Source organism: Zootoca vivipara, chromosome 9, assembly GCF_963506605.1.
Source record: "Zootoca vivipara chromosome 9, rZooViv1.1, whole genome shotgun sequence".
NCBI lineage: Eukaryota > Metazoa > Chordata > Lepidosauria > Squamata > Lacertidae > Zootoca > Zootoca vivipara.
The window spans coordinates 14,449,050-14,469,037 of NC_083284.1; the positions used below are offsets into that span (position 1 = coordinate 14,449,050).

The 19,988-nt window shown below is 45.2% G+C and overlaps 1 protein-coding gene across 5 annotated transcripts in view; it reads left to right on the plus strand.

Annotated features, from left to right (window-relative positions):
• ARHGAP24 (Rho GTPase activating protein 24) overlaps positions 1-19,988 on the plus strand; it is a 343,081-nt gene that overhangs the window by 202,319 nt on the left and 120,774 nt on the right. Inside the window, exon 1 of one of the 5 annotated variants that reach the window (XM_035112155.2) lies at positions 7,006-7,263. The exons of the other annotated variants lie outside the window; for them this stretch is intronic. The gene's annotated coding sequence lies outside the window, so the exon portion shown is untranslated. Of the gene's footprint in view, positions 1-7,005; positions 7,264-19,988 lie in introns of those variants that run through there. 5 annotated transcript variants of the gene reach the window in all.

Below are 19,988 nucleotides of genomic sequence, written 5' to 3' on the forward strand. Positions count from 1 at the left end.
CCCCTACAATGCAAGAATCTCAGCTAAAGCATCCATGACAGATGGCCATCCAACCTCTGTTTAAAACTTTCAAGGAATGGGAGTCCACCACCTCTCATGGGAGACTGATCCACTGCCGAACAGCTCTTACTGTCAGAAAGTTTTTCCAAATGTTTAGTCAGAATCTACTTTCTTATAACGTGAAGCCATTGGTTTGAGTCCTACCCTCCAGAGCAGGAGAAAACAAGCTTGCTCCCTCTTCCATGTGACAGCCCTTGAGATATTTGAAGATGGCTACCATATCTCCTCTCAGTCTCCTCTTTTCTAGGCTAAACATACACAGCTCCTTCAAGCGTTCCTCATAAGGCTTGGTTTCTAGACCCTTGATAATCTTGGTCACCCTCCTCTGCACACATTCTAGCTTCTCAACATCCTTCTTAAATTGCGGTGCCCAGAACTGGACACGGTATTCCAAATGTGGTCTGACCAAGGCAGAATAGAGTTGTACTATTACTTTCCTTGATCTGGACGCTATACTTCTGTTGATTCAGCTTAGAGTAGCATTAGCTTTTTTCTGCTGCTGCATCACACTGTTGACTCATGTTAAGCTTGTGGTCCACCAAGACCCCTAGGTCCTTTTCACATGTACTGCTAATCTTCTCACTTGCTTCCCTGTGACCACTAGGCATGCTCAATCAGCAACTTGGCTTTTTTGCCCACCCCACTTTTTTTATTCTTAAGAAAAATGGGGTGGGGAGTGCTTCTGGAACCCTTGGGTTCTTCCAAGCCTGTTGACATCTTCCTTTGGGCCAGTTTTTGCTACATAACAATTGACACTCGTAGAACGAGTTCACTATTAGGATAGGTAGCTTTCAAAACAAAAGAAATTGGTTGTTTTAGTCAACACATTTGAAAAGCTGGTCACTGAGGGACCAGTTGCACTCCCCCCCCCCGGCAGAATCAATGGTAGCAATTTAACTGCCTTCAAAAGAATGAAGATGGAGGCTTCGGGAAAGAAGCCAGAAGGTGTATCTGCCTCTTAAAATGTCTTTTCAATGCTCTCCCATTAATAGCAACTAAGGGTCCTCTCACACAGGACAGCAGTAACAGATGGCTTCACGAAGCAAAATAGGGGCTCAGCTACAGTCCTAATAAATTACACAGAAAGAAGTTGGCGGGCTGCTAATATTCTGTCTCTGTCGAGAGAGCCAAACAGCAAGACTGTAAACTATCTCCCAGACATCCTTAAGTAGAGATTAGAATGTGTGGCTTTTCACTGCATTCAGTCAATGAAGACTGGACAGGCTAAGCAGAGGTGAAAGCTACATTTGTGAAAGCATCAAAAAAATTACCACAGCCCCCACCCTAAAACAAGCCAAGGATGAAGATCTGTTGTAAGGCGCTATCCTGCTTTAAACAACCCAAATTAATAAATAATGACTTCCTACATTTCTTGGCTCTCTCTGAGGTAAAAGTAAACACAACTGTTATTAAAAATAGTATTTCTTTTCTTCCTGTGTTGCCAGAAAAAAATGAACTATTTTAAAAACTGTCTGTCTCACATTTCATGAAGACTTACAGCCGCGTTCAAAACCCAGATTCAGATGGGTTTTTGAGCCAGTTTATGGCATGAACTTCCATTAGGGTGAAAAAGCATATTCCCCTTGCCCTCTCCACCTACGTCCACTGTTTGAGGCAGGATACTTCTGAATACTGTGGGATAACCCACCTCATATAATCAACATGCTGAAGTTTAATAAATGCATGAAGGGGTTAAAACCATAGAGTAAGCTGTCTTGCCAGGCTTAGCTAGGTTACACCCCCTCACATTGAGAGGAAGGTAATTAAGCATATTGTTTCCCTTCAGTCTACCCGAGAAGATCAGGGTGTAAAGAGGTCTGAGCTGGTTGCTTGAAGCTCAGCCTGCATGGCTCTGACAAGCCATTCTTGTGTTCCTACACCAATAACTTAGGAACTTTCACCACTGTAATGAAGCCAATTTTTTTTGCCTGTGTTTTCTGACTGATATATGGGAAAGCACATGAACCTGACCTTTGGGGAGTTTGTAAGTAAACCATTTTAAACTTACCAAACGTGAGGTCTTTTCTATGCTAAGGCAAGAGGGAAGTTTTGGAACTCACAAGGGCGTATTTTTAAGGGTCTAACAGCTTATATTTCCACACCGAACTTTGCTGCATGTTTTGTGATTTTAAATATCTGCTGGTGTTCTCTCCTCAAAGAGTACTTGCCCCAAACCTGGGCCTTGGCATTACCCTTTTAAAACTTATTTTCCCTTGCCATCAACAAATGCCAGTTGCTGGAAACTACAGGAGGGAATAATGCTGTTGCACCCTGCTTGCAGGCTTCCCATGAAGCTGTCACTGTGGGAACAAGATGCTGAAGTAGATGGGCCACTGGTCTCATCCAACAGCGCTCTTATGTCATTATCACCACCCCCAAAGTCCACTCAATTTATTTGATGTTGGATATTAATATGTATTCAGTACTGCTTAGATGTTGCTATTTGCTGCTCAGAAATATATACTGCATTTGGTTTCAGTTTTTGATGGCTGCTTCTAATGTTTGATTTCATTTTCAATATTTAATAGTTGAACATTGATATCTGACACCCCATGATATTTTGTTTTTGTTGATCAAGTGGTACATAAATCCTATTTTAAAGAATTAATTGCTTCACAGATGGGATGCACAAACTATGCAACAGAGAATAAAGCCCATTTATTTGAATAGATTTAAGTGTTCCTAACTCTTATCTCGGATTGCAAGGAAGATTTCAAACAGGGTTGCCAGTATATCTTTATAATTTGGATACTTATTTTTAATCACTTTCCAAATTATTTTAAACTTGCAGCTCCAGAGAATAACAGAGCTAACACCCATGTTTATTCCAGCTAAATTCAATAGGACAAAGACTGCAATCCTACATATTCAGAGGTAGCCAGTCAGCTTGTGCAGACACTGGAATGGAATCTAGCTCCCATTCCCATTGATTTGTTGGCATTGCAAGGCTAACAGGTGCTAAAACTATAAAAACTTTGTGACTCGACTGAGCTCATCTGACACCCAAAACAAGCAATTGTCCATCCAATGTGACAGGCTAATGAGTGATTGCCAGGATGATGGGAGAGAATGAAAGAGGCAGATATGAAATGGATGTTGCTTGTTTTGTTGAGAAGTGAACAGCAGCCATGCTACTTACAGTTACTCTTCTAACAAATAAAAACCACTGTGATGCAAGCTAATGAACATACTGCTTAGCACACCAACAGTAAGAGCAGCGTTCATTCATGGTTAATGGGGGAAATGTAATGTCATGAACATTTTGCTGTGAAATCCTGAATACTACACACAAATAATTCTCAAAAAGCTATCAAGACTGTTCTCATATCAGATATCTTGGATTGTAAGCCATTATTGTAAAATAGGAACCTGCTTGAGTCAAGGTAAAGGTAAAGGGACCCCTGACCATTAGGTCCAGCCGTGACCGACTCTGGGGTTGCGGCGCTCATCTCGCTTTACTGGCCGAGGGAGCCGGCGTACAGCTTCCAGGTCATGTGGTCAGCATGACTAAGCTGCTTCTGGCGAACCAGAGCAGTGCATGGAAACTGTGTTTACCTTCCCGCCGGAGCGGTACCTATTTATCTACTTGCATTTTGACATTCTTTCAAACTGCTAGGTTGGCAGGAGCAGGGACCAAGCAACAGGAGCTCACACCCCGTCATGGGGATTCGAACCACCGACCTTTTGATCGGCAAGCCCTAGGCCCACAGCGCCACCCGCATCCCTTACCTGCTTGAGTACTTCAGTGGAAAGATGATATAGAAATGTTGCTAGTGAGAGCATGTTGCTAGAGACATGGCACCTTCGGTGACTTTCTACCCTCCACAGCAGTGTCTCAATCCAAATTTATGAAGGGCTGTAAATCCATGTTCAATCACCTGCTTACATCCAGAAGGTGCCAGATTCAATTCCCAGCACCTCCAGATGGAGCTCAGAATTACAGTATCAACCAATTGTAGACTTGGAAGGGAACAAGAGGCTCATCTAATCCAACCCTTTGCAATGCAAGAATCTTTGGCCCAACATGGGGCTCGAAGCCATGACCCTGAAGATTAAGAGTCTCATGCTCTACTGATTAAGCTATTTGGGAATGTCCTCTGTCTTAAACTCTGGACAGTCAATGTAGGTGATACTGAGCTAGATGGATCAATGTTCTGACTCAAAATAAAACTTCTGCCTCGTTTTTGGCCTGTTGTTGTTTAGTCGTTTAGTCGTGTCTGACTCTTCATGACCCCATGGACTATAGCACGCCAGGCACTCCTGTCTTCCACTGCCTCCCGCAGTTTGGTCAAACTCATGTTTGTAGCTTCGAGAACACTGTCCAACCATCTCATCCTCTGTCGTCCCCTTCTCCTTGTGCCCTCCATCTTTCCCAACATCAGGGTCTTTTCCAGGGAGTCTTCTCTTCTCATGAGGTGGCCAAAGTATTGGAGCCTCAGCTTCAGGATCTGTCCTTCCAGTGAGCACTCAGGGCTGATTTCCTTCAGAATTGATAGGTTTGATCTTCTTGCAGTCCATGGGACTCTCAAGAGTCTCCTCCAGCACATTTTTGGCCTACTCTGCCTTAAATTTACTTTTAAAGAGCCATTCAAACAATTGATAATTGCAAGAACATTGCCTTGTCTTGTTTTGCCATAAGTAATTCCTCCACCCATCGTTCAAGATGTAGTAGTGTTTAGCATGGCAAACACAGGGGCAATATGAGCATGCCCACGCTGTGAACTTTACGATTTCAAAACTTCTTAACCTTCATGATTCCCAAGTAAAGAACCTTGGGATTTATGGTTGAAGACTGGAATGGGAGACTGGTGGCCCTGAACTATAACTCCCATCCTCCCATTGGCCATTCTGGTTTGGGCTGATGGAGACTGCAGTCCACCATTGGAGGATCGCAGGTTCCCCCTATGTTGTTGGAGGGGTGGGGCTGTAGGGTGGTGAAGCACTTGTTTTGCATACAGAAGGTCTCGAGTTCAATCCCTGCCATGTCTAGCTAGAAGAATGAGGTAGCCCGCAAAGGGAAAGAGCTGCTCCTGCTCCTGTAAGTGTAGACATTACTGGGCTAAATGGACAAATAGTCTATTTCTCTATTTAAGAGATATGTTCTGTGAAATGACTCAGGGCCCCAATAAATCTTTCCCATGACCTTCAAGTGATGTATGATTCCCAAGGTCCTTTGGCAGAGGGGGGTGGGATGGGAAAATCATTCAACTTAACTTAACTTGAAACTAGTTTATTATTATTTTATTAGTAAAGCTTCACCACCCTACAGCCCCACCCCTCAAACAAGGTAGGGGGAACCTGCGGTCAAAATATGAAAAGATGCTCTCAGGGTATTTTGGGGGGGGGCGACGACGGCGAGTTTTAGGTTGCAGTCAGTTCACTTCTTTTTGTGTTAGTCTCAAGTCCATTCCTACCCACCCCCACCCCCTTGCACATAGCTGCTGATCCATTTCCACTTACAGATTAGCTTTCAGCCATGGTCTGAATAGCACTTTTTAGTCTCTCTTGTTGCTCTCTGGCAGTTAACTAGCTGCCTGGTCACATGGCATTCAGCCCAAGGGTAACTTCGGCAAGTGCTTGAATAATAATACTAATAATAAAAAAAACCTCTTAGCTATTTTTAGTTCCTACACAATAAGCCACTTGATTTTGCAGCCTGCGGGAATGAACTGGGGTGGGTGGGAGAGAACTCCTGTACTGAAACCGTAACAGAGGGTCTTTTCAAAGAGATCAGTAAGTTAAGGGCAAACAATGCACATAAGTAAAGCATCTTGACACAGCAGATAATTAATAGTAGGTGTTGTTAATGTATGGGGGGGTTACATTTCTCTGCAGCACTTTTAGTGCACTGTTTTCCTTCTTTAAATCTTACCTTGCTTTGTATTTAAATGTGCAGAAACACACACACACACACACACACACACACACACACACACACACACATTTTTATTACTCTTTTCTCCAAAGTTGCAGTCCTTGATCGCTTGGGACACAATCCACTGCTTTGCTTTCCCAGGCAACCCCCCCCCCCCTTGAAATCATCTGACCCTGTATCCTGTGTCTGAGGAGGAGGAGAAAAAGTAGGAGTTAAGTTTAGCACGCACTCACTCGCAGCTACCATCTGATTAAGACTTTCAAGGTTTCATTCCACAAATTCCTTTCGCAACCATCAGCTATTAAAGCTTGAGAAAAAGAGAGAGAGAGAGAGAAAGAAAGAAAGAAAGAAAGAAAGAAAGAAAGAAAGAAAGAAAGAAAGAAAGAAAGAAAGAAAGAGAGAAAGCTTCCTTCCAACATCCTCCTTTGGAATCCTTCTGCAGGAACCGAGTCAAAACATCAAACAAGTATAAAGTCACTATGTACGTGTCCAAAACAAGTTTTTCACAAAATGGTAGACTTTTTAATCTTTTAAAAACAGCTGTACATGGGCATCTTTCACCTGATCTTTCTTTAATAGCCGAAGTGCTTTCTCCCACCTTTCTCTCTCCATTACAGCAAGCACCTACCTTCCATCAAAACTGAATGGCTCTTGCCACACAGTTCTTGATGACAAATCTTGTAGTCTAAAAGTTCCCCCCCCCCTCTCCCCTGTTTTGTTTATGACTGGAGCTGGGAGAGGGTTCTTGTGTCTGCAGGCTGGCTCTGAGTCAGTGCCCCCCTTTTGATTCTCTGATTCATTGCCCTGCTGACCTCCTGTTTGTCTCAAGCTGTGATTTATATAGCCCGGCGCTGCTTTCAAAGCCGAGCCTTTCCAAAGGCGTTTAGGGCGGCGAGGTGGGGTCGTCCCTTCCCCTCTTTGGGCTCCCCCTGTTCACCTTGCAACTGCCCTTGCCTTCTTTCCCCACCTGACTTTCAACAGTTCTCTCTCTCTCTCTCTCTCTCTCTCTCTCTCTCTCTCTCTCTCTCTCTCTCTCTCTCTCTCTCTCTCTCTCTCTCTCTCTCTCTCTCTCTCTCTCTCTGTGTGTGTGTGGCCAGTGCCACACCGGTGTTAGTGAGAGAGAAGTTGTTGCCATTCCTGTGCGATGGAGTCATGGGAGAAATTGCAGCGAGCGCACAGATAGTGGGAGTGCAAGAGGCAAAGCTGGCTGAGCTAGGAAGCGGCTCCTACGGTAGTAGCAGCAGCAACAACAGCTTGGGCTGGCAGCGCTGGAGGTGTCCGCATTTGTAGCTGGCTCTTCTTTCCCTGGGAATACTTGCTCGAGGAAGGTGAGAGTTCAGTCTTGCTTTTAATTTCTTGCATGTTTCCAGCTCCAGCTGCTTTGGGGCAGGCAGGGGGGGAGATGCTTGTTGCCTCAGCTCTAGCAACATCTCATATATTCCAAACCCTGCCAAAGTCTGGAAGACTTTTGTGTGTGGGTTTACTCAGAAATCCGTCTGTGCCCTAATCCTTCCTAACACACCAGATTCGATGCTGAGGATTGGGAGAGTCAAAGTGGGGAGGTGATGGGGTTTTGCGCCTTGATTTGTTTGCAAGTGGTGGCTGCATTTTCCTATGCAGCTAATTATATTTTTCAACAACTCTCTTTGCACATTCAAAACCTAGCAGATAGCACTGCTCACCTGTGATTGTATCCCTGTGTTCATTTGGAGGGTATGTTGTGTTTAAGATTGTGCAACGTTTATTATTGACCCAAACTTTAGAGGGAAACTTGCGGGATTCCCAACCCCCGTTTAACTGCATTCAGGGTTTATTATTGTCGTTTCACATTAGTAAAATGGAACTCTGTAAACTAGCAGTAACTTTGACACACACAGGTGAAGAATGTTCAGGGTAGCCCCGATAACAATTACCTTTTGTTTGAGACAACGTACCTGTGTAAACATAGCCACCTGCTGCAGTGTTATATGCTGACATGAAAAAAGTGAGCTGATAAATCTCCACTTACATGTGCATTACCTTTACTGCAATTAATAAGGCTGGTATGGTATTTGCAAACTCCCCGTTTCGAAATTATGGCACAATGACCTAACTAACAGCACTTGAGATGTGTGTGAAATAGGATTCTAGCAAAGGTGATGGGGCCTGGGACTCCCTATGTGCCTGCCCATCGCTTCAATCCTGCTAACAGGAAATCCAAACTTTGTAACTGGAATAAATCATTTAGGAAATCAGCACCCAGTTTTATTGCAACGTAATTTAATTTCTCTTGCTGCTTTGGAATCTCCTTTTCCCAAATTAGGGATTTTCCCCAAGTGTTATTATTCATGGCATAAGTGAAGATGATGTAGGCTCAAATATCCGCAGATGCGCTCAACAGGTGTACTGTATAAAGGCACAGAGACAAAGTGTTGGGCAGTATGAAATGAAACTTGTATTTATGAAGAAGACCCATACCAGAGCCCACATTCAGATAGCAACAACTTTCCACACATCTTCATGTGCCCCCCTCCCTCCCCACAACCACAAGGGTTACTGATCTGCTGTTACATTTTAAACTAGCATAAATAATTGGAAGCAAGATAGGGAAGGGATTTGCACAGAGAGAGGTTGCATATCAAAAGACCTCTTAGCACAGAGTACATCTTTGTGTGCTCGGTAAATAAAGGTATGTTGCACTCCACAATAATATTTTCCCTCAGTGTAGTACTTTACCTTTTCTCTTTGGAATGAATGGAGAAGTGCATTCAGAAACACCACTGACATGTGAGCTAAACCTACCCACTGAATCTTGGCTGCACTAGCAGCATGGCAGAATAGTGGGAGACTGCCAAGGAACAATTGGCCATTACACAGACAGACACACATATACATTCACACACACGTTATGTAGATGACTGAATATTGCCATACTGGGTATATGCCAAAGCTGATTGGTCCCAGCCTCCGTGAAGACTCCTGCAAAAGCAATCGGAAATAGACTGCAAGCATGGTGGTTAACAGTTGATTTGTTTGCCATTTGACTATGCATCTTGTGATGACAGGCGCTTAGGGTACGTATAACTTGAAACCGCAAAATGAATAATTAAGCTACCCATCCTAGGGGCATCCCAGGTGCCTGAGATGTTTCTAGCTATAATTGCAGGTGTTGTGGAGCATGGCTGGAATGGCATCATCGCTACTATCCTCTTTTCTTAACTGTGAGAGTCATGGTAAATGAAACCTGACTTTCTCTTGTTCTGCTGCAGTGTGCGACTTAGCAGACAGGAGATCCCTTAATGCAGGTGTGGGGAATCTTCGACCCTCCAGATGTTGTTGAACTACAACTCCCATCAGGCCCTATCCAATTACCAGGGATATGGGAGTTGTGCAAACATCTGGAGGCCCAAAGGTCCCCTAAAGGTAAAGGTAAAGGGACCCCTGACCATTAGGTCCAGTTGTGACCGACTCTGGGGTTCCGGCACTCATCTCGCGTTATTGGCTGAGGGAGCCGGTGTACAGCTTCCAGGTCATGTGGCCAGCATGACAAAGCCGCTTCTGGCGAACCAGAGCAGCACATGGAAACGCCGTTTACCTTCCCGCCAGAGCGGTACCTATTTATCTACTTGCACTTTGACGTGCTTTCGAACCGCTAGGTTGGCAGGAGCTGGGACCGAGCAACGGGAGCTCACCCCATCACAGGGATTTGAACCGTCGACCAGCAAGCCCTAGGCTCTGTGGTTTAACTCACAGCACCACCTGCGTCCCTAAAGGTCCCCTACACCTGCCTTAATGTACTGGTAATTCACAAATCCCACTCCTCCTTGTCTTGGCCAAATCATTCTGCCCCAAAGCCTTCTATAAACAGTGGCTAAGGCAGCTGACATGAAAGATATGTTGTAATTTAAGCCTGAGTTTTCCTGAAGTAAGTATATAGGATGCCTTGTCCCTATGCAAAGGGGGAGCTGATTTGCGTCCCTAGACCATAATTTTAAAGCTGCTGTGCTTAAGATACCCTTTCTCTGTTTGAGCTGGGTGCCTTAGGCCTCACCAGGAAAAGCCTTTTGTCTAGGCCCAGTCCTCAAGGAATCCTGGGCTGGCTCCCGTTATGTCTCCCCTCGACTTGAGCCAGCTGACTCAAACAGTTCCAAAACAGACAGACTTGGATACATGTGAGGTGTTGCTGCGGTTCACTTATTGTCCTGGATCCCACCACTAAAGCAATAATACATACCCACTTTTGCAAATCATGTGAGTGCTTGAGAAGGGATTACTGCTATATATCCACACTGCACAAACATCACCAAAACACTTCAGGAAAAATAAAACCCAAGTAACAAGCTGAGAAGGTTAATTAGAATTGCTATGGCCCAAATGTCCCATCGCATTATGCATTGCTTAGTTACTGTAAATGTTTTCTGCCTTATTTATGTCTGTGAATGATGCTTAGTCCTTAGTTTAAGAGTTATTAACCTCAAAGGGCACATTTGTCCACTTTCTACTAATAAGAGCTGCTGCAGCTCTGCTGCTTGTGTCTTTGTTTGGAAAGCAAGAAAGGCTCTTCTGCCATTTGTCACAGTTCTGCTCTGGCTTTGTGCAGCCTTGTTATGTTGAATGAATTCAGAGCATCCGCAGAGGGTGACTTTGGATTGCTCACCCTTTTCGCAGTGTGGAAAGTCGGCTCAACCTTTCGAATGCAAAATAAAGCAGCAGTCCTCAACTGACAGCCAACAACTGAGTTTTCATCAAAGGATTTGGTCACGGACCAGTCTATCTGGTGCTAAGGGAAAAAGTAAACTTTGCAGCGAAATGTACTACGGCGTAAAAGCTTCATTAGATGAGTCCTTTTGGCATATTTGCGCATCAGTGGTTTCTGGTGCGGCTGTTTCAAGCTGTGAAGCCATGGGGGCAGGGCAAATATTGTTCCCCTTGAGCAGGAATGATTGTGAAGAAAGCCAGCGCTATACCTTTCTCGGGCGCAGTCTCTGCTAACTTCCTTGACTGCACAATGACACACTTTGGTCACGGGAGAGAAGCAACATTGGGCACGACATCTCAGAGCCAGATCAGTTAGAGATGCGATTCCCTTAGAATTTTTCTCAGAACAAACCTAGTTGGGATAGCATGAAGGGCACTGTTGCGATAGTACGAAGCGTTGTCTTCTTACACCCAGTGGAAGTTCTGAGTGGCACCAGAATACACAAAGTGAACATGAGCTGGGAAACGCTGGACAGAGTTGAATAAAAAGATATGGTCAGGAGAGTGAAAAGGGATGGTTCAGAAGAAACACTTTTATTCCTTGGGAAAGTAGATTTGAAAACCGGGAAGGGGGGGAGTGAGAGAGCCCTTTGAAATGTGTTGACATGGCTATCACTGGAGGATGGAAAGTTGGGCAAGGAACAGACTTCATTGAGGAGCAGGTGCAAGAAATACCTTTTTTTGCAGTTAAGAAAACTGACAGTATCTGTGATTGTGCAGCTTCCTCCCTTCTATTTTCCTCCATGGTTTGGCCCGTGCAGAGCTTGTCTGAGGCCCAGGGTGGGAGCCTTGTTAGAATAAAGTTATAAACCCAAACAAAAAAGCAGCTGTTTCCTGGGTGCCCTGTCTTGGCCTTCTGAGGCGGCCCAGGGCAAGGGTACCCGGCTTCCACTCCCTTCTGCATGGGCCTGACAGTGGCCATACCTATGCTCTCCCTCTGCCCCAGTCCCCACAAAATCTCGGAAGATGGTCTAGAATGCAGAGGTTCTGAATTTGGAGGAGCATCTAGCACAGCTTTAATCCAGTTATTATAGTGGGTGGCATAGCTGCCAAGTACCCCGTTTCCCCCGGGAAACCCCCATTTTTACTTACCTTTTCCCGGTGGTCCCCTATATCACTTCGTCTCCCATTTCTCTCTGTTATTTTCTCCTGCCGGCGGCCTTTTTTTTTCCTTTTCGATTTGCCCTTCTATGGGCACCAAAAATGGCCGCCGCCGACTTCAAAAGTCGCATCTACGCATGTCCGGAAGTGCATAGACGCGACTTCTGGTGTCGGCGGCGGCCATTTTTGGTGCCCATAGATGGGCGGAGCGACACCGGAAGTTGCGTCAACGCACTTCCTGACATGCGTACAACTGACTTTCGAAGCCGCCGCCGGCCATTTTTGGTGCCCATAGAAGGGCAAAGCGACACCGGAAGTTACGTCGACGCAACTTCCGGTGTCACATGGCTGCCGGTCCCAGATTCTGCAGTACGGGACTTGGAAGGTAAGGTGGGTGGTAGTCAACTGAGTGTTACTCAGAGCAGACCTATTGAAATTAATGGACTTAACGTAATCATGGCTATTCAGTTCAATGGGTCTATTCTGAGTAAAACATAGTTGAATATTGCTCTGTGGTACAGTGTGGGATTTACATGGAGGAGGTCCCAGGTGGAGTCCCTCACAACCCCAGTGAAACGAATCTCCTGGCAATCAGAGCTGACTAGATTTTCTTCAACCTGGTGCCCTCTGGATATTGTTGAACTGGAACTCCAGTCAATCCCAGACAGGATAGCCACTGGTTGGGGATTATGGATTATGTCTAGAGGGCACCAGGTTAGATAGGGGAGGCTAAGTAGACTGACACTGTGTCAGGCAGCTTTATAATGAACCATTGGTCCAGCATTCAGGACTGCGCTGCTTGTTACATTTCTTATCTCCTTGACTTTGGAATGTCTAGAACACCCTTTTCTTTGGAAGTCTGTGTTGCTCAGAGCTCTTTCGCGGGCTATGACCCATCTTGGTAACATGAGAAGAAAGTTGTCATGGTGCAGTTTGGTGTACCTTAATGACCTTTCCAGCTGTTCATCAAGTTCACAAATCTAACCCAGGGTTGCGGGAGGTTTAGCAAAGACATAGAACCCAAATCTAGCCTCTTTGCTGGGGCAATTTTAGTCTTGTAAAATAGATCCTGGGCAAACGTTGCTGCTGCTGCTCAAGTTGTTTTTGCTGTGGGTTAAACCACTGAGCCTAGGGCTTGCCGATCGGAAGGTCGGCGGTTCAAATCCCCGCGACGGGGTGAGCTCCGTTTCTCGGTCCCAGCTCCTGCCAACCTAGCCCAGCAGTTTGAAAGCACATCAAGTGCAAGTAGATAAATTGGGGAAGGTAAACGGTGTTTCCGTGCAGTGCTCTGGTTCACCAGAAGTGGCTTAGTCATGCTGGCCACATGACCTGGAAGCTGTACGCCGACTCCCTCAGCCAATAACGCGAGATGAGCGCCGCAACCCCAGAGTCGGTCACAACTGGACCTAATGGTCAGGGGTCCCTTTACCTTTCCTGGAAATAAAAGTCACTTCTCTTTTTCTTTTCCATGTTATGAACGTTGTTTACTTCCTCTAGTGTTCCAGGGGGGTTGCAGTATCCAACAAGTATTTTGACTGTCAAGTGGACTACTTGATTTCCCCTACTGCCAGCTTTTTAAAAGATACCATGCATCTGATCCTTGTTAATTACTGCTCGGTGGCAGAGCCATAGACTGTATGCGAAAGAAGTTCTAGGTTTGAATGCTTGGTCACTTCTGCAGTTGCATCCCAAAACTGCAGGGCAGGGGTGGTGCAGAGGTGGGTTCTACCTGAACCTTAGAGAAGTAGAAACCGTGGCCAATGACCACTGAGCCTCTTGGGCTTGCCGATCGGTAGATCGGCAGTTCGAATCCCCACGACAGGGTGAGCTTCTGTTGCTCTGTCCCAGCTCCTGCCAACCTAGCAGTTCAAAAGCATGCCTGGGCAAGTAGATAAATAGGTACTGCTGTGGCCAGAAGGTAAACAGAGTTTCTGTGCGCTCTGGTTTCCGTCTCGGTGTTCCATTGCGTGAGAAGCGGTTCAGTCATGCTGGCCACATGGCCCAGAAAGCTGTCTGTGGACAAACACCAGCTCCCTTGGCCTGAAAGCAAGATGAGCGCCGCAACCCCATAGTCAGCTTTGACTAAACTTAACTGTCCAGGGGTCCTTTACCTTTTACCTAATAAACAATGTGGAGAGTTTTCAGAAATTCAGTATAAATATATACATGGATGGTTTATAGAAATACTACTAGCCTGTTTTATGAAGCTGTTGGAAGGATTGCCAAGATGATTTATGCATTTGATTTGGATGCTTTTAAGGTGCAAGGCCCATTGCTTAATATATAAAAATGTTCAGTTTAAATGCTCTGTTACCTGTTCAGCATTAGCCACTAGGTGGCAAACCAAACAGAACGGTGCTGCATCGCTTCCAGAGAGCATCCGAAGTCAGGCTTGGATAGGGGGAGAAAGTTCCAATGCAGAAGTGAGTTGCTGCTCAAGGGCTCTCTCTGTGGGCTGCTCTGGGTGAAGGTCTTTCTTTGCTGCTTTCTCTTTGAAATTTGCTAGGGGTTTGGTGTTCTCTTACTGTTCATTTGTTGTACTGTGGTGCCTCTGGATACGCACACCTCCGGTTGCGTATCCTTCAGGATGCGAAAGCGGCAAACCCAGAAGAATTTTTCTGGGTTTCGCTGCACACACATGCGCAGAGGCGGTCCCTCCGGTTGTGGAAACCTCAGGATCCGACCGGAGCTCCGGAATGGATCCCATCTGCAACTGGAGGTACCACTGTATTTCATTGGTGGTGAGAGAGGTTGGGGTGGTCTAGGGTCAGGGCCGGCTCTAAGGCAAGGCTGGGTGGTGCAAGGCACCAGGGCGCGGGCCGCCAGGGGGTGCCGTGCTGCTGTGCCTGCGGCAGCCACGCTGCACGCAGCGCCCGCCAGACAGACGCGCTGGGAAACGGGGCGGGGGGGTGCCAGAGGGGTCTTTGCACCACGGCTCCAGGGCGCCAGATATGCTTAAGACAGCCCTGCCTAGGGTGTGCTTGATTGTCTTTTGTTTGCTGTATTGAGATTTGTTTTTGTATGTGAACGGTGTGTGGGTTTGGGTGTGTTTCTGAATCAGGTTAGCCAGATTGATTCGTATGCTGTCAGCGGATTCCTGTTGTTGTCTTGTTGGGCTATGTATGTGATAAAGGGGAGTCATACCCACACATACACTAAGCAGAAGAATAGAAGCATAACCACCTGACCCCACCCCACTCACCATTCCCCACCCCCCCTCTTCTCTTCCTAACCTAACACTATATGTAACACTAATGTCTCACAACAAATGAAACTGATCTGTAGAAAACACAACTTGAAAAAAGAGACAACACACGTATTTTTGTAAACTAAGAAATCTTCAATAAAAATATATATTTTAAAAAAAGAAAGAAAAGAAATTTCACTAGGGGGGTTGTGTCCTCTCCAGAATGAATTGAAAAGCATTGGAATTGGTTTCGATATGTATCAGTTGTGTCTGACACATGTGTGTGTGTGTGAGTATGTAGGATTCTATTAGTCATGATCGCTATCTGAGTTGTTATGTATCTGAGTACCAGTTGGGGAGAGTGTTATACAGGGTGGCCCAAGAGTAGTTGAATCAATTAAATTCATCACAACAGATTATATGGGTATACATAACTGACACACTACAAAATTAAATTTTGGACTGGCTATTGGAAAGAATAGTGTGGCAGTTGTAAAGAATAAAAGGATTGTTTTTCTTTACTGATATTGTGAATGATGAGAACTTGAGTCAAGAACAAAGAAAGTGGATTCCATAGCAGTATACCTACTTTTGTGCCCAAGTTATCCATCAGGGCCAGTGCCAGATTTATGGATAAGCTAAACAAGCTATAGCTTAGGGCCCCGCTCTCTTGGGCCCCCCCAAAAAATGTAAAGGGAAAAACCCTGGGTGTACTTCGATAAAATACATATTTTGCTATGTGCAAATGGCTTTAGATACCTATCAGGTCCATAAATTACCACATATTCAACACCAAAAAAGGGACAATTTGTTGTTGACAAAGGACAGCTGGACACATAAAGGGCCCCATTACCTTCAGTAGCTTAAAGGTAACCCCTGACTGTTAAGTCCAGTCACGGGTGACTCTGGGGTTGCAGCGCTCATCTCGCTTTACTGGCTGAGGGAGCTGGCGTTTGTTCGCAGACAGCTTCCGGGTCATGTGGCCAGCATGTCTAAGCCGCTTCTGGTGAACCAGAGCAGCACACGGAAATGCCATTTACCTTCCCGCTGGAGTGGTACCTATTTATCTACTTCCACTTGATGTGCTTTCAAACTGGTAGGTTGGCAGGAGCAGGGACCGAGCAACGGGAGCTCACCCCATCGTGGGGATTCGAACCGCCGACCTTATGATTGGCAAGCCCTAGGCTCTGTGGGTTAGACCACAGCACAACCTAAATCCGGCCCTGATCAGGGCAACCAAAGCAGTTCAGGCCCATGACCAGGCATGAACCCAGATCGATATGGTGCAAGATAATCTGTGTCAAGCATGAGTACTTGCAGTTTCTGCACAATAACCTTCACAAGCCAATGTGTCCAGGGGTGGGCAACTCCAGGAAGAACCGAGGAAAGACCCCCAAACTGAAATCTTGGAGAGCTGTTTCCAGTGACAGCACTGTTGGGTGTGGTATTTAAGGCAACTCCGTGTTTGTCATTTGGTTTAGAAAGAGGTGATGCTCTAGATTTGATTCCAAATAGGGGTCCCTGTTCTTCAGTCCATGCCTTGCTATTACATGCCAAGGTTTTATACACGGACTCTGTGGCTGTTAGGTAGGTTATGGACAATGCCGTTAAGCATTGATGTGTGCAGTAGAGAATATTACTGCGCCAGGATGAAAAAGATACAGTTCATTTTGTTTCCATTGGTTTCATTCCTCCCATCTCTTTCCACGTTGATCTCTGGGCTGGCATGAAATGAAACAAAAAAAGATGATTGCTTGTGTTCTGATCTCCCATCAGTCTCTAGAAATAAAAGTACGGGTCACAGACTGGAAATATTTGGCAAAAATGAGATCCAAGATGGAAAGGGCAGCACTAAATATCTCTAAGTAGACATGAAGTCGTCTGCACAGGGATCTGTAGCAAAGGCCCACTGAAAAACAGTGATGCGTGAACTTGGTATTTTCTTTCCAAAGCCATTCTTTTATGGAACAGGAAATGAAATGTGACCTCGTGCAACAGTCAAGAGTGAAGTTAACTAGGTTGTAAAACTGATTCCTCTCCCTACACTGTCCATTCTTGCATCTCTCCTCTTTGGTTTCTGAAAAGTGCTGCAAGCCAGCTCATAGATCAGCAATGGAACATATGCCACCCTTGGCTTTTACTGTCATTGAATGTGTCTTGTTGAGTGGCATGATGGGTGTGTGTGTGTGTGTGTGTGTGAGAGAGAGAGAGAGAGAGAGAGAGAGAGAGAGAGAGAGAGAGAGAGAGAGAGAGAGAGAGAGAGAGCAGGGTGCCTTAAAACATTGCTTCTAGTCTGTAGCAGCTACTGGGAAAATATTAGCACAAAAGCATATTTGCATCACACAATTCATGCACAAGAGAACAAAGGTGGGGTTGGATGTTTGATTGGTCAGCATCCCACACAGTTGTTGTTGTTTAGTCGTGTCCAACTCTTCGTGACTCCATGGACCAGAGCACACCAGGCACTCCTGTCTTCTACTGCCTCCCGCAGTTTGGTCAAACTCATGTTCGTAGCTTCAAGAACACTGTCCAGCCATCTCGTCCTCTGTCGTCCCCTTCTCCTTGTGCCCTCCATCTTTCCCAACATCAGGGTCTTTTCCAGGGATTCTTCTCTTCTCATGAGGTGGCCAAAGTATTGAAGCCTCAGCTTCAGGATCTGTCCTTCCAGGGAGCACTCAGGGCTGATTTCCTGAAGAATGGATAGGTTTGATCTTCTTGCAGTCCATGGGACTCTCAAGAGTCTCCTCCAGCACCATAATTCAAAAGCATCAATTCTTCGGCGATCAGCCTTCTTTATGGTCCAGCTCTCACTTCCATACATCACTACTGGGAAAACCATAGCTTTAACTATACGGACCTTTGTCGGCAAGGTGATGTCTCTGCTTTTTAAGATTGCTGTCTAGGTTTGTCACTGCTTTTCTCCGAAGAAGCAAGCGTCTTTTAATTTCATGACTACTGTCACCATCTGCAACCAAGAAAGTAAAATCTCTCACTGCCTCCATTTCCTTCCCCTTCTATTTGCCAGGCAGTGATGTGACCAGTGGCCATGAACTTTTGATGTTGAGCTCGGACCATATTTTGCGCTCTCCTCTTTCACCTTCATTAAAAGGTGCTTTAATTCCTCCTCACTTAATGCCATCAAGGTTGTGTCATCAGCATATCTGAGGTAGTTCTTAATCTTAATAATCTTAATTCTGTTTTGGGATTCATCCAGTCCAGCCTTTCACATGATGAATTCTGCATATAAGTTAAATAAGCAGGAAGACAATATGCAGCCTTGTCGTACTCCTTTCCCAATTTTGAACCAATATGATGTTCCATATCCAGTTCTAACTGTAGCTTCTTGTCCCACATAGAGATTTCTCAGGAGACAGATGAGGTGATCAGGCACTCCCATTTCTTTAAGAACTTGCCATAGTTTGCTGTGGTCGACACAGTCAAATGCTTTTGCATAGTCAATGAAGCAGAAGTAGATGTTTTTTCTGGAACTCTCTAGCTTTCTCCATAATCCAGCGCATGTTTGCAATTTGGTCTCTGGTTCCTCTGCCCCTTTGAAATCCAGCTTGCATTTCTAGTAGGGTGGGCTAATTTCACGCTGTTGAGGGAAGCCCCAAGGAAGAGAATAAGAATGGGAGGAGGAAAATGGGAGCAGGGAGCAAAATGGATGGAGCAATGGAAGGAGATGGGAGGGGGAAGCCCTCTGCAAGCAGTTGATTGCAAGATATTGCAGTGTGGCGGAGCTCATTCTTATGGAGGTGTTCCATATCACACACACACAGACCCTGTTTTTTGAACACCTTCACTTTAGACATGCCACTGACCCTACAATCCTTTCCACCCTAGGTCAAAGCTTTTCAGTCTGCCTAGGCATTTTAAGTTGGTCAGTTTCTTCTGCTGTATCCCAAACCATCCAACATTTCTCCAATAAAGATTGGGGCGTATAATAATAATATACCCTGCCCATCTGACTGGGTTGCCCCAGCCACTCCAACATAGAATGATAAAAACATAATAAAACATTAAACATTTTTTTTAAAAAACCTTCCCTATACAGGGCTGTCTTTTGGTATCTTCTAGAGGCAATACAGGTGGAACTCTAAAAATTAGAATATCGTCGAAAAGTTCATTTATTTCAGTAATGCAACTTAAAAGGTGAAGCCAATATAGGAGATAGACTCATGACATGCAAAGTGATATATGTCAAGCCTTTATTTCAGGCATCCCCAAACTTTGGCCCTCCAGATGTTTTGGACTACAATTCCCATCTTCCCCGACCACTGGTCCTGTTAGCTAGGGATCATGGGAGTTGTAGGCCAAAACATCTGGAGGGCCGCACTTTGGGGATGCCTGCTTTATTTGTTGTAATTTTGATGATTATGGCATACAGCTGAAGAAAACCCCAAATTCACAATTTTGAGTTTCACCTGTGTAGTTACTTATCTCCTTGGCTCAGGGATTGCGCAACTCCATACCCTCCAACATTTCTCCTATGAAAATAGGTACGTCCTAAGTAAAACTTCTTCAGCTGCACGCCATAATCATCACAATTACAGCAAATAAAGGCTTGACATATCTCGCTTTGCATGTCATGAGTCTACCTCCTATATTGGCTTCACCTTTTAAGTTGCATTACTGAAATAAATGAACTTTTCGACGATATTCTGATTTTTAGAGTTTCACCTGTATGGTTGCATGACAATTTGTCATATATTCATTGTTCACTGCCCTGATAGAAGAGCCTACAGCAAGCCTGCTGGATGAGGCCAATGGCCCATCTAATCCACCACCCTTCACTCACTGCAGGTAGCCAGATACCTGTGGGCAGCTGGAAAGCAGGACCTGATTGCAACAGCACTCTCTCCTCTTCTTATTCACAGCAACTCGCATTTAGAGGCATCTTGGGGGTAAAACATAGCCAGCAGCCTTTGATAGCCTTATTCTCTTTTGAAGAAGGGTAGTTTATTCTTGATGAATAAAATAGAAAATAAAGTGACAAGGGTTAAGGGTTTTTATGCAGCACAAGCACCT